This window comes from Stegodyphus dumicola, chromosome 1 (genome assembly GCF_044657685.1).
Source record: "Stegodyphus dumicola isolate Sdum_Otavi_A_Nest chromosome 1, ASM4465768v1".
Classification (NCBI taxonomy): Eukaryota; Metazoa; Arthropoda; class Arachnida; order Araneae; family Eresidae; genus Stegodyphus; species Stegodyphus dumicola.
The window spans coordinates 104,602,728-104,614,861 of NC_140768.1; the positions used below are offsets into that span (position 1 = coordinate 104,602,728).

Consider the following 12,134-nt stretch of genomic DNA (forward strand, 5'->3'; position numbering starts at 1 on the left):
CTGTGTACATATTAATTCAAGCTGCTAAAACAATTTATTAATGGCTGTGCTGAAAGCTCTATGAGTGCAATTTCATTCAAATATCCAATTTATTACTGTTTCATCGGCCGTATCCAACTTTCTATTCCCTATTCAACATATGCTAATTTTCTTGACAGGTAAGCCAGAGTGCATTCGCAAATGTAATTCTACAGCCCTCGAATCACACTCCTTTTCGAATGGCTATTATTTTGTTACAATTTTTCACGTTGCATTGCCATTGTTTATCCTTTTTCAAATAGGGTGCCATATCATATCCCATTAATACAAACTCACTTTTATCGATGGTGTCATCCCATAATTTTGAAAATAATCCGCTGCTTATTCTGAGTAAGACAAGTCACAAATTTAAATAATTTTTTGTAGTAAAATTAACTGTTACAATAACATGATAGCAGTAATGCAATGATTTATCGAGAATCACTTGGGGTTGCATCAAAAGGAAGCGCGCATGCTTTGAGTGTGTTGTGACGTCACACTTATTCATAACTGGCTCGCTGCTTGCGAAGCTTTTTCATGGCCGACGGAATAATACGAAAGTAACAAATTTTATTTTGGTTTGCATTATTCTAATTAGCGAAATGTGTCATCTGCTATAAATAGTCAGAAACCAACAAATCTAAGCCTTGAGCTGATCGCCAGTAAAATAAAGTAAAAACGGATAAACGGTATAACAGTAAAATTAATGACTCATGGATAAATATGAAAAGAATTTATTTAAAAATCATATTTGACTGCCACGAATACTTGCAAATTATTTAAAAGTTTTTATTTTATTCAGATAACTTAGTTCTTTAACACGGCAGCCTCGTCATGGGTAGGTGGAAGTGCAGGTAAAATGATCGTCAGGTACGTAGAAAAGGCAGTAATTCCAAAGAGGACCAGACCCACTCCCAGGACAAAGTTATTTCTCTTCTGTCGTCTGCGATAGCCATCAGCCCAAGCTTCTGCATTAGGATACGGAAAGTGAAAATCATTCATATGCGGTTCTTTCATATAGGCAGCTGTGGTGTTCATAAACAAGGCTCGACGTTGACATCCAACCAGTCGCGAAAGGATGGTCCTGGCCTTCAGCATTGCGATCCAAGTCTTTTCTTTCCCACCTTCGAAGAAAAAACGGACTCTTGAATGAATGCATTAAGTTAAAACATACTAAGACTATCTTCTTAGAGAAGAAAGTATTTCTAAAGAAAATTAGTCAGTATCTATGTTGCAGTTACGAACAATCCATTGTAAACCCCCTTTTCTCGTCGGAGAAAAACCCGCAGCGAATTACTACTGTTTCACGCTTTTAGTCCTCAACAACTAGTGAACCAGTTTGTGATTCACCAGTTTCTAAATTATTTATCGTCCAAAACGTCTTCATTTCATTCTTCTCATTTAAATAGCTTAGAAGACACCAACTGTTGCAATGATTTACATGACACACTGAGAAATTTAAACATGACTTCAAAAGTCAGCAAAGATTTTATTTTTATTGTTTGTTCGAGAATTCCAAAATCATTAATTTTTAAGAACAATTATTTTTGTTCCTCAACAATGGAACATTTTAAATTCTGTCCCCAAACGCATATGATAAATTTAAGAGACTAGCCCAGAAACTGAATGGTGCGGTCTACTGCGAATAATTTAAAATAGCAATATCTCTTCGTGAAGGAAACATCATCGAGAATTTGAGAACATTCTAAGGGACAGTATCATATAATGGTGTCGCACACTTATGCAAGTTAGCCACTGTTCGAAAAGATAGAAATCTTCACAACAATGCTGTGGCACCCTAATGCTAATCAGGCGTTTTTCGTAAAAATGCGCGCGCTCTTATTCAAGTCCGATTTCTTCCGAAAGATAGTTGAATATTTTTTGTTTTGTTTTACAGTTACTTATATTTATTTAAGTTATGAAATAATTTATAATAATTAATTGTTGTTAGTTATTCAAATTTATTTATTATTAATCCGTTATAAAGCTATTTTCTTCTGGATTCCTTTGTTCTTTTTCGCTCACACAGAGCAACATTTTCTAAAAACTTAGTACTAAAAAATTTCGAAAACACTAGAAAAAAGGATAACATTAAATAGAGCGGGGGGGGGATTCCAAACATCTTAACTCTAAAATTGCATCTTTATATGTAAAAATGGCTTGTACCCTGATAGCCCAACTATTAGATAAACCGTATAAAAAACTGAATATTTCATAGAATATTTTAAAGTGATTAAGTATAAGCAATTTTTGCTAAATTTATGTTCTAATTCATTACAAATCTAAGAAAAAGAGATTCAATTAAAAATAACTGTATACTACCGTTTTACTCCTAATGCGTACAGCAGTTTGTCATTTCGGAGAAAATAAATTTATAGAAAAACACGAAACCTCTTCCGAGAAGCACAACTCCGAAAATTGTTCTTATTGACCAAACTTCGGCACCCTGACACCAATACTACGTTTCTCATGAAGATTCGATCAGTACACTATTTATTACTTTTATCAGTAATTGAAACTTAATTAGTTAATCAATAACTGAAATGAAAATTGGACTTGCATTAGTGTATTCGCACCTCTATAAAAAAACGTCGGAAAGCTCATCTTCAGTCTGTGCACGCGCCCTTTATGCTATGACACCATTATGAGGACTTTTGTCTTTTCGAATAGTGGCCGAACTTGCATAAAGATGCGGTACCGTTATGAAGGCGCCCCAATCCAAAGCTCTTAGATTTACTTTTTAACAGGTATGAAATTACGCTCATCTACAATCAGACGATTCATTTGCAGTCACTCTGTATGATTACGTTTTTTTTTCACATAACTCAAAGAAGTCCTATAAAATTTCTGTAATCCAATCTTGAACAATTTCCTTTCCTTCCCAAACTCTTCTCTGTATGTTCGTAAATTTGTAAAATAAAGTTATTTGAAGTAGTCTTCTTTATTTTGAATATATCAATAGTGTTTCAGTGATTGCTTTTAATTATTCGACATAATTTTCAAAAATGTTGTATATATTTAAAAAAAATCGGAGGCAATACAGGTTTTATATCTCCATCCCACTCCTGTTAGAGACCTGTTCGCTTTTAATATTCAAGGTCGGACTCCGCCTAACATTTTAAACTGCTTGCCACCTAAGATAATTTTTTTTTTCTCTTACCGGCTGTTCAGCTAAAAAACGGAAGCATATCTCAAATTATTTTTGTTCTGCTGTAAAGACAGAATTCCCCCTCCCTTTCATTTTCAAACGAGAACTTGTAAATTGAAATTAGAACGATTTAGGCATAAAAGCAATTTTTATTTTGGTGTAGACTTTAAATAAAACTCTATCGATTTCGAGAATGATCAAATTAAACCTTTCTTTAAAAGCAAAAATATTTTTGATTCTGAAGAAGAGGAACTTGTGCCTTCTTGTTTTCGAAATCGAAAGTGTTTGATCAAAATATCTTTTTCTGCTTAATTTTAAACTTTGCATTAATGTTTTTCTTTTTCTTTTATTGAAAGTAACGATCAAACTGATATATTTCATTCAATATCGAAGCCTTTTCCCACTTTACAGCGTTACTTTTAGAATCACAGCCGCAATGAAATATTTTGCTACCATGCAAAATAAATCTCAAATCTTCTTCCAAAGTCAAATGCATAACTGCTTTTGCAGAAGGGGGGGGATTAGATCACTATTTATTATTTTTTTAATTTAAAATTTAACGTATTACGTTTGGATTACATTCACAGAATCTACACTATAAAAAGCAAATTTTGATTATTATTAATTTTGAATAAGAATGGCACACATTTGTCATCTGTGTAGAATAATCACAAACATAGGATCGTCACTGTGTATATATCAGTCGACAAGGCGCAGGATCGGAGTAAACTGATTATGCGTACTATCGATTCCAGCATAAAATCGATAAGACGTAGACAACTGCATACAATATGTGTACGTATAGCGCGGACAAAGGTAGAGGAAAACTGATAATAAGACAGGATGAATCTGATTAAATTACTGTTTTGACTTGGTTTATTTTATTATGGCAAAGAAAGCGAGGGCTATAGGCCTAAGAGGAAGGATGCCTTCGTGGAAGACTTTCTAAGGGATTGGCTCGTATACTTGAAAAAAAACCATGAAAACGCATATGCAGCCAGCCCATTTACTAAAAATGGAATCCCAAACTGAACCACCAGTATTCATCGACTTTACCGCTCGGCCGCTGGTGGGCCTACTTTTTTTTGTACTTATGCATTATGGCAACCACCAGTCACCTAATTTTCATTATATGTCAAACTCTGACAATTATGCTGATACAATTCTTCAATCAAAGAACATTGCCACTTTTGAATTTTTGGTCGAAAGCATTATATTCCTTACCTTATACATTGTGTTCCTCCCCTTACGGTGGCCTGAGGTAAAAAGTTGCATTTTGTGACTAACCACCCATCTCTAAATCTTACACAATTTTACTTACTTTCCTTTATTTTTTTAAATATCTTGTCTTCATAGTATTTTTATATTCCGGGCATAATCATCCTTCCTCCACCGATCTTATGTATTAATGATATCATCATTTTACACAAAATTTTATTTAGTGAAAAATTCACGTTTATTCCTTTAAAAGAGCTCAGCCCTGTTCAACAACAATTTCGCTTTACTAACGTAAAAGTTTTGCATATTTATGATACACATTTTTTAGTATTGTAAAAGGTAAAATATCCTTTTACTTGTTGAATTTAATGACGTTTACAATTGGTGTTAATTTATGCACATTTTGATTTCATTTAACCTAATCAGTCGGGAAAAAATTTCATTGCGAAGGGAAAAATTTCCTTGATCATTAGTTTTCTCGGAATATTTCCATTTAGAAACGATCGAATCTTGTTAATGAATACCTCTGTATTGTAAATTCTATTTCCACAACGTCATTACAAAATCAATGTATAACTTTACTTTAAATTTTAATTTTTCTCTCTGTTTTCTGCGTTAGTAAATTTAGCAGAAAAGTAACACTATGCATTACAGTTTATGACGAATGTAAATGTATATATCAGTTTACATAAAAATATGAAGAAAAATTTATTATCAAATTAAACTTAACTGGAACGGTCCTTTAAATTCTTAACTGCACACGTTCACTCTTCAAGGCTCCATACGGCACCATGTTACATCACGCTTTTCCTACAATAACCGCAGTGCCAAACCTTTGGCCCAGTCGCTACTCAGGATAAAAACAAAGACTTTACAAGACTATAAATAGTACCACACTTAACTGCGCATTCTTTTTCATCATTTGGCCTTCCTGTTGGCAATGTGTTACATAACCTCTGCTAGCTATTCTTCCTTATGTGAGATGTAAGTGCGTATTCAGAACTGTGGAGCGCGTTTAGCACCTCTAGTATTTTACGAATAAAGAAGGTATGTGCTAAAAAATTCGTTATCCAAAAATAAATTATGTTTAACTACCGAGCTGGTCGTGTTTCTTCCAAAATTCCATCCGGTCATCCACTGCACAGTAATTTCCAGTAATCTATGCAGCAGTTGTTTTTTTCGGCCATGATTGCAAAGTGAATTGGTGCTCTCCGTAATCAAGCTGTGATCTAATAGCAAGTTATCTTCAACGAAATAATCAGATCTTAAAGTATGAATTTTAATTTTTGTATATTTCTTTTTTATTACAAGTACGTATTGTATAGAATTTTATGGTCATGAAAAGTAAATACAAACTTTGATTTTTTTTTTTAATATACAGTGCTAAAAGCCAGTTAAATTGCATAAGGAATGTAGGTTTTTATGTCAGTTGTAGTTAAGCATCCTACAGCCATCAGCAAGTAGTTAGTTACGCTGATTCGCTTGTAGAAAACCTGCCCGTTTTAACCACGGTTTACTATTTTAATATATTGAGTGTATTGATCATTACACTGTTGTACAATAAAAAAATATGCTTTTCTTTTATAATAAATATTACTTTTAATAGAATTTCATAACTATATACTAGAAACATTTTGATTTTATATTGATTAAAAAGTTTACGTTTTATGAAAGATTTTCACAAGACTGAAAGAATCTCTTAAGTGATTTTCTAACCACCTCAAGAACTTTATAAATTTATATTTTAGAGACTTCTGGACTCTGAATTTTACTTACAGATTATATCATGAATTGTTCTAATATTTCTAATTTATCTTGAATCAGTTTATAGGTTTTTCTCACTGGAATTGCATATATTTTAGAAAACTCACTTTCTGCGCTAGTGATCCAATGCTTTTTCCCCCAAAACGCTTTTCTATCGCCAGGCTTTTTTCTCCTTGAAAGGACGGGGAATATGTAAGATAAAAAACATTCAACTCTGAATTATACTAATATATTTAATATATTATTATACTAATATAGAATTATAATTAGCAATACCCTCTTAATTCCTCTTTTTATTTAGGCACTTCCTCCTCTCCATTTTAAAAATAGTAATAATGTTTTGAAAACTGCGTTATATCTGAAAACTAATTCCGCATTATGTCATCTTAACTTTCCTCATTCCGTACAGTTAGTTCTTAGCCAATCGGATGAACGAAAAATGTTACTAGAAATACTGCTGCAATCCAACTACGCGCTCTCGTTTGCCGCCTAAACTGCTTGCTTTATGACGTCTCTTGTCTTAACGGCATTCTTCTATTGTTCTAAATCGTAAATGCGTATCAAAAATTGTGGGGTGTGTTTAGCACCCCCTAGTGTTGTACCAATTAAGGTAAAATGTGCTTATAAAGAATTGCTCATGTTTAAAAATAAAAATTATGTTCATGTTTTAACTATCAAGCCATTATAATTTTCCCTCCAGTCATCATCTGTGCAAGTCTTCTCGGCTATGATTAAAAAGAGAATTGGTGCATTCTCTAATCAAGATCTTCTAATATTAAGTTGTCTATAATCTACATAGAAATAAATCATCACACACACATGTATGTGTAATATATATGTAATAAATTATCATTACATTATTACACATATGTAATAAAATATATGTAATATTTTACTTTTGGAGATAAGATAAAAACAATTCACGTTCTAGCCATGGCCGAAATTACTGCTGCGTAGAGCACGCTCGGCGCGTATTCGAGAGGCTCGCAGTTCCCGTCCCGGCGAAGGCGTTGCTAATTTTTCATCTCTCCTGCTTCGAAATAACCTAATGTCTCTACAATGGCGCCCGAACAGGAACTCGAACCGCGGGCCTCTAGAATACTCACCGAGAGTGCTCACCACTATACTACGAAGGCATGCTAAGAAGGCAGGAGAAATACCTTATAACATATTTAATACAACAGAAAATTCAATACAAAAACATAATGATATAATGCAAAAATAACACATTAACACTTTGACGATTACTTGTCATGACCTTTCCAACAAAATTAGGGTACCAGCTTGCTGATGGTTGGGGTATGCTTAAGTGCAGCTAATCTACGATTGGATAATTTTGGGTTTTAGTTCCATTTTTCAAGCAGCGTTATGTAACATGCAAAGATCTCGAATTCGGGAGAACAGATGAATTTAGGGGGGAGAACATAAAATCTAGAATAGTTAATTTGAGGTCGCCAATCGTCTCTTAAAGCGGTCATCATATTTTGTTATATGTTACACACACACACATATATATATAGAAATTTATTTTCTAGTAGAATAATTGACTATATTATCTAAGAGATAATATACCCAATAATCTACTAGAAAATAAATTATTATTTTATTACTTTGCAGCTTTAGCGCAAGTAGTAGGCAATTTATTACTAATAATTACCTTGTTTACTTATACATATATAAATACTTCCAAAAATATGAAAAATAGGGGGAACATATTACGGATGATTCTGCCATATTCTACAAAAAAGAAAATATCGCTAATATTTCACTAGAATTATCAAAACTGCATAGGATTCTCTTAATAATTCATTTCCTTATTTAAAATTAAACTTTAATATAGGATAAGTGAAAGTTTTATGATTAATTACGAAACTTACGTACTTAATTTTCCTGTAGAATAAGTATACGTTTTCGTAACTAGGTTTTTATAAGAGAAAAATTAAACTTTGCTATAGAATAAACATTTACGTACTTAATTTTAAACACGTACTTAATTTTGGTTTAGAATAAGTATACGTTTTGTAAATAGGTTTCATAAAAGAAAAATTATACTTTGCTACAGAAAAAGCGAAATTGTGCTTAATTACGAAAATTTTTAAATACGTAGCATAATTTTGCTTTAGAATAAATATGTTTGGGTAATTAATTTTCGTAAAAGTAAAATTAAACTTTGTTGTAGAATAAGCGTATTATGTATTATTCCTTTCATTTTCCTTTTGCCTTTCATTCTCCATTATACAAACGACATTTCACGATTCTGAAACAAAATGGCAAACATCAGTTGCCATTTGATGGCCCTGAAATATGCTTTATAATATCTGCTTTTTTAAAAATTACATTCACAATTATACTACGTAAACGTGCTTAATAGATGTTTAAATCATATTTACCTAACCTTGAAATCTTGCAGACGCTATTAAATGTAAAAGCTTGAAAAAGAATAGAAACACTACAGCGAAGTTATAACAGAATGATCTCATCTGTAGATTCTAATTCCCGATAGAGTTGTAGTATTTTCTCCCAAAAACCAAAATAAAACTGCCATTCAGGAAAAGTCTAAAACAATAATAATAAAAATAAAAGCATAAGAATATAATTTGTTATGTCTGTAACAGTAAACTATTCTTTATCGTGATTGATGTCGCAATCAATAGCGATGATAACCTTTACCGGGAAAAAGAATTACGATACTTGCAAACGATAAATACAAAAGAGAGATCTTTTGATAATTTTTTAACGTACTGCGCTTTTCTCGAAAAGAAATTTGGGCAACATTTAAACAATTTATATTTGAAACCGAATTTGTGTAACAACTAAAGCATTCTTATTTATTTAGCAATTACGATTTTCCTGATGTTGCTTGTTTTAAATGCATTTTTTAACAAAGCTTAATTACTTATATTTGTTATAATAAAATTCATATACTTTCAGTTTGACCAGTTAAAAGTGAAGAATTTGTACAATGCATTTAAATTCGAAAATATTCCTTAAAACAGATTTTGCACATCTATATCTGTATTCCTCAACAAAGCTTCTAAAAGAGGATTTTGAGAGTTCGTTAGAGATAATAAGAGAGAAACAATTCTAATCGTATCTAAACTATAAGATTTTTAAGTTAGGCGCGACAAACGAATCCACAAAGTATATTTAGCAAATTAGTCGGCATTTAGCCCCGTCTGGCAAATTAGCCCTGGCTAATTTGCCAGACGGTTTATTAATTTCCTTCTTAGCATTTTACGTTGGTTCACTATAAAGGTCGTTTCACTTTTCAAATTTTCAGATTGTTGCCACCAAATATTAGATCCCTGCATTATATTTTCATTTAAGAAATTAATTTAATTCCATTTATTTCATCATTTAAGAAATTAAATAATGAAAAATCTGCATGAATGTATGTGTGTTTCTCGCACTGTGAAAAAACAACGGTACCTAGAGGCATCAGATTTTGAATAACAAAAACATTTTTATCTCCAGCGCGCGAGACCGTGTACCGAAAGTTCTAAAGATATGCTCTTTTTAAATTATTTTGTAATATTGCTGTTGAATTGAGTTTTATGATTTAAGTGCGTTGAACATGATATTTAAGAAATAAAGTTAATACACAAAAGATTACAAAAAATGCCCCCTTGGGCGTAATATAAAAGGAGAAAGCTTTCAGATTTTTTTTAATTAAGAGTTGTGTGACTAATGTTTATAGAGAATAATAGAATTTTATTTTCATAGTAGTTTTGAGGTGTAGTATAGAGAAAGTATGTTAGGAAAATATTAGAGACTTTGCTTCCTGTTCGTAATTGTCTTCAAAGAAAGATTTGTGAATTTTGTGAATGAAATGTTTCTTCTAATTAGATGTCTTTACACCGACACCGGGCACTAACTGTATTTAAAATATTTATGTTGAATATTGTGTAAGCATTAATTGTAAATTATTTATAGTCACAACGTTTCGTAAACTAAACTCAAAATTTTGAGAGCTTAAACCTTTCTAACTTAAACCAAAATCTTTTCTCGGTGAGCTTCCATATTAGAGAACTGCGCACAAAGCTTCTGTCTCTCTTCCGATTAATAAGACGCTATTTCCCTAGCCCCTCTTCCTATCGCAGCAGTATTAAAAAATGTAAATGTTCTTGAATAGGCACGATTAGAGTGCCAAATAAATTGTGCCCATAAATGTCAATTGAAATAAAAATGAAGATTTAATGTCTATGTCTTTGTATTTGTTATGTCTTTTTCTCTTATTTATTACATGGAAGCTCACCAAGAGAAGCTTTTGGTTTAGGTGAGAAAGGTTTCATTTCTCGAAATTTTTAGTTTAGGTTCCGAATTAGCTACGTCATAAGCGTTACGCAAGCTATGTGACATACATTAATCTAGAAATGAAGCAGTGCAGGAAAGTCATTGCAGTTTTAAGAATACAGTGAAGAAATACATAAATTAAAAATGAGGAATTAAAGAGGCTATTAACAAATTAAATTACAAAGCTGATTTATATATTTTTTATCTTACATATATACAAGAATGTGTAATAAAAACAAAATTAGAAGTAATGAACAGCAGGGATTTTGATGGCGTAGAAATGATTCCTATTGAGTCGGAAATTGGAGGCAAAGGCAGATTAGATCTTTATTTTTTCAGTAAACATGATGCGGCCACAAACAACTTGGCATATTATTTGGGTTGATTTCAAAAACAGTTACATTTTGTATAACTTTGCAGTAAGAAGGAATCAGCATACAGCAGTCCAGCTAGGCCGAAGAGTAGCGAGCGAGTGTGTTATGCTGAGGAGGAAATCTTTGTTCTGATTGAGTTAGTTTTGGTTCTCAATACATTTCAATTGGATTATTAATACTTCTGTAAAATTGTTATTGGCTGTTTTAGTTACATTTACACCATCAGAATTACATAAGAATAATATGACATGGATTAGTGTTCGAAATGACGCAGTGCAAATAGAGATTACTATTTTTAGAATGCAGAGGATTAATTAATTTACATTGCTAATTATAATTTATCTTTTACATATATTTTAAAAAATTTTCTTAAATAAATATTGCTTCAAAGTGCTGGACATTTCTCAGGCTAATGGCAATATGCATTAAAAATAGTAGTACAAATCCCATAGCAGAATTAGTATTTCAAAAATAAAACCTGAATCATTTCAGATTTTAAAAAAAATATACTACTGGACTATCCAAGTGCCTAGAAATCCGAAAGCTTGCTAAAAGATTCATAAAGAATTGAGTTTCACTAATATTCGTAGAAAAGTAACGTTGCCCTTTGAAAGCGAACCTATTCCTGAATCTGTAATGTCACAAATTTCAAATAGAAATTCTCGAAATCTCAACGTCACTAACTTGATCCACACAGCGGTATAAACCATTCTTCCCAAAACCAAAAAGCCTATCAACTATTCTATTTTCCGTAGACCAAAATAACATCCTTAAACGAGCTTACAAAAAACGAATGATGAGCAGTTTCGGAATAACAAAACGACCAAGGTGAAGACAAAGTCGAACATGATGACACTTCTTTATGGGCTCTGAGAACAAACCGACTACCTAAGGGTGGAGGAAAGCAAAAAAACGGAACAAAACAAAATAAAAGTCGATCCATCGAAAGCTTAAGGGTCTTCGATTTGGCCACTGACCCGTTGTTGACGAATTACTTCTTCGGCCTGCAACCGTAACCTCAGGCAGTCGCGTTCCTCAAGTTCGCCACTTTCGATGTATTGGACGGGAGAAAATTGAAATTTTTCTCTTGCTCTGTAATTACTATTTATTGATGCTTGGTCCTTGCACATAAAACATGATTTCTTTAAATCGTTTCATCTTCTGACTCTGCAATGAACTCCTGGAAAGACCAAGTGGTTGGAAAATGGGTTTCTGGAGACCAGAATTATTAAAACACAATAAAATTCTACTTAACCGAAACAGTTGAAAGACGTGGCGTTAAATATGTTGTTTCGAAAATAGTCTATGTACAACTCATA

At 32.3% G+C, this 12,134-nt stretch overlaps 1 long non-coding RNA gene across 2 annotated transcripts; it reads right to left on the reverse strand.

The window, feature by feature from the left end:
* Positions 1–736: 736 nt before the first annotated feature.
* LOC118197223 (uncharacterized) lies at positions 737–8,756 on the reverse strand. 2 transcript variants are annotated; one of them, XR_004759541.2, is made up of 3 exons: positions 8,539–8,713; positions 6,256–6,320; positions 737–1,142 (listed from the first exon to the last, which is right to left on the reverse strand). It is a non-coding gene; the product is annotated as an uncharacterized LOC118197223 (long non-coding RNA). The 2 variants fall into 2 exon arrangements; XR_004759542.2 differs by lacking the exon at positions 6,256–6,320 and having other exon boundaries at positions 8,539–8,756.
* Positions 8,757–12,134: the final 3,378 nt, after the last annotated feature.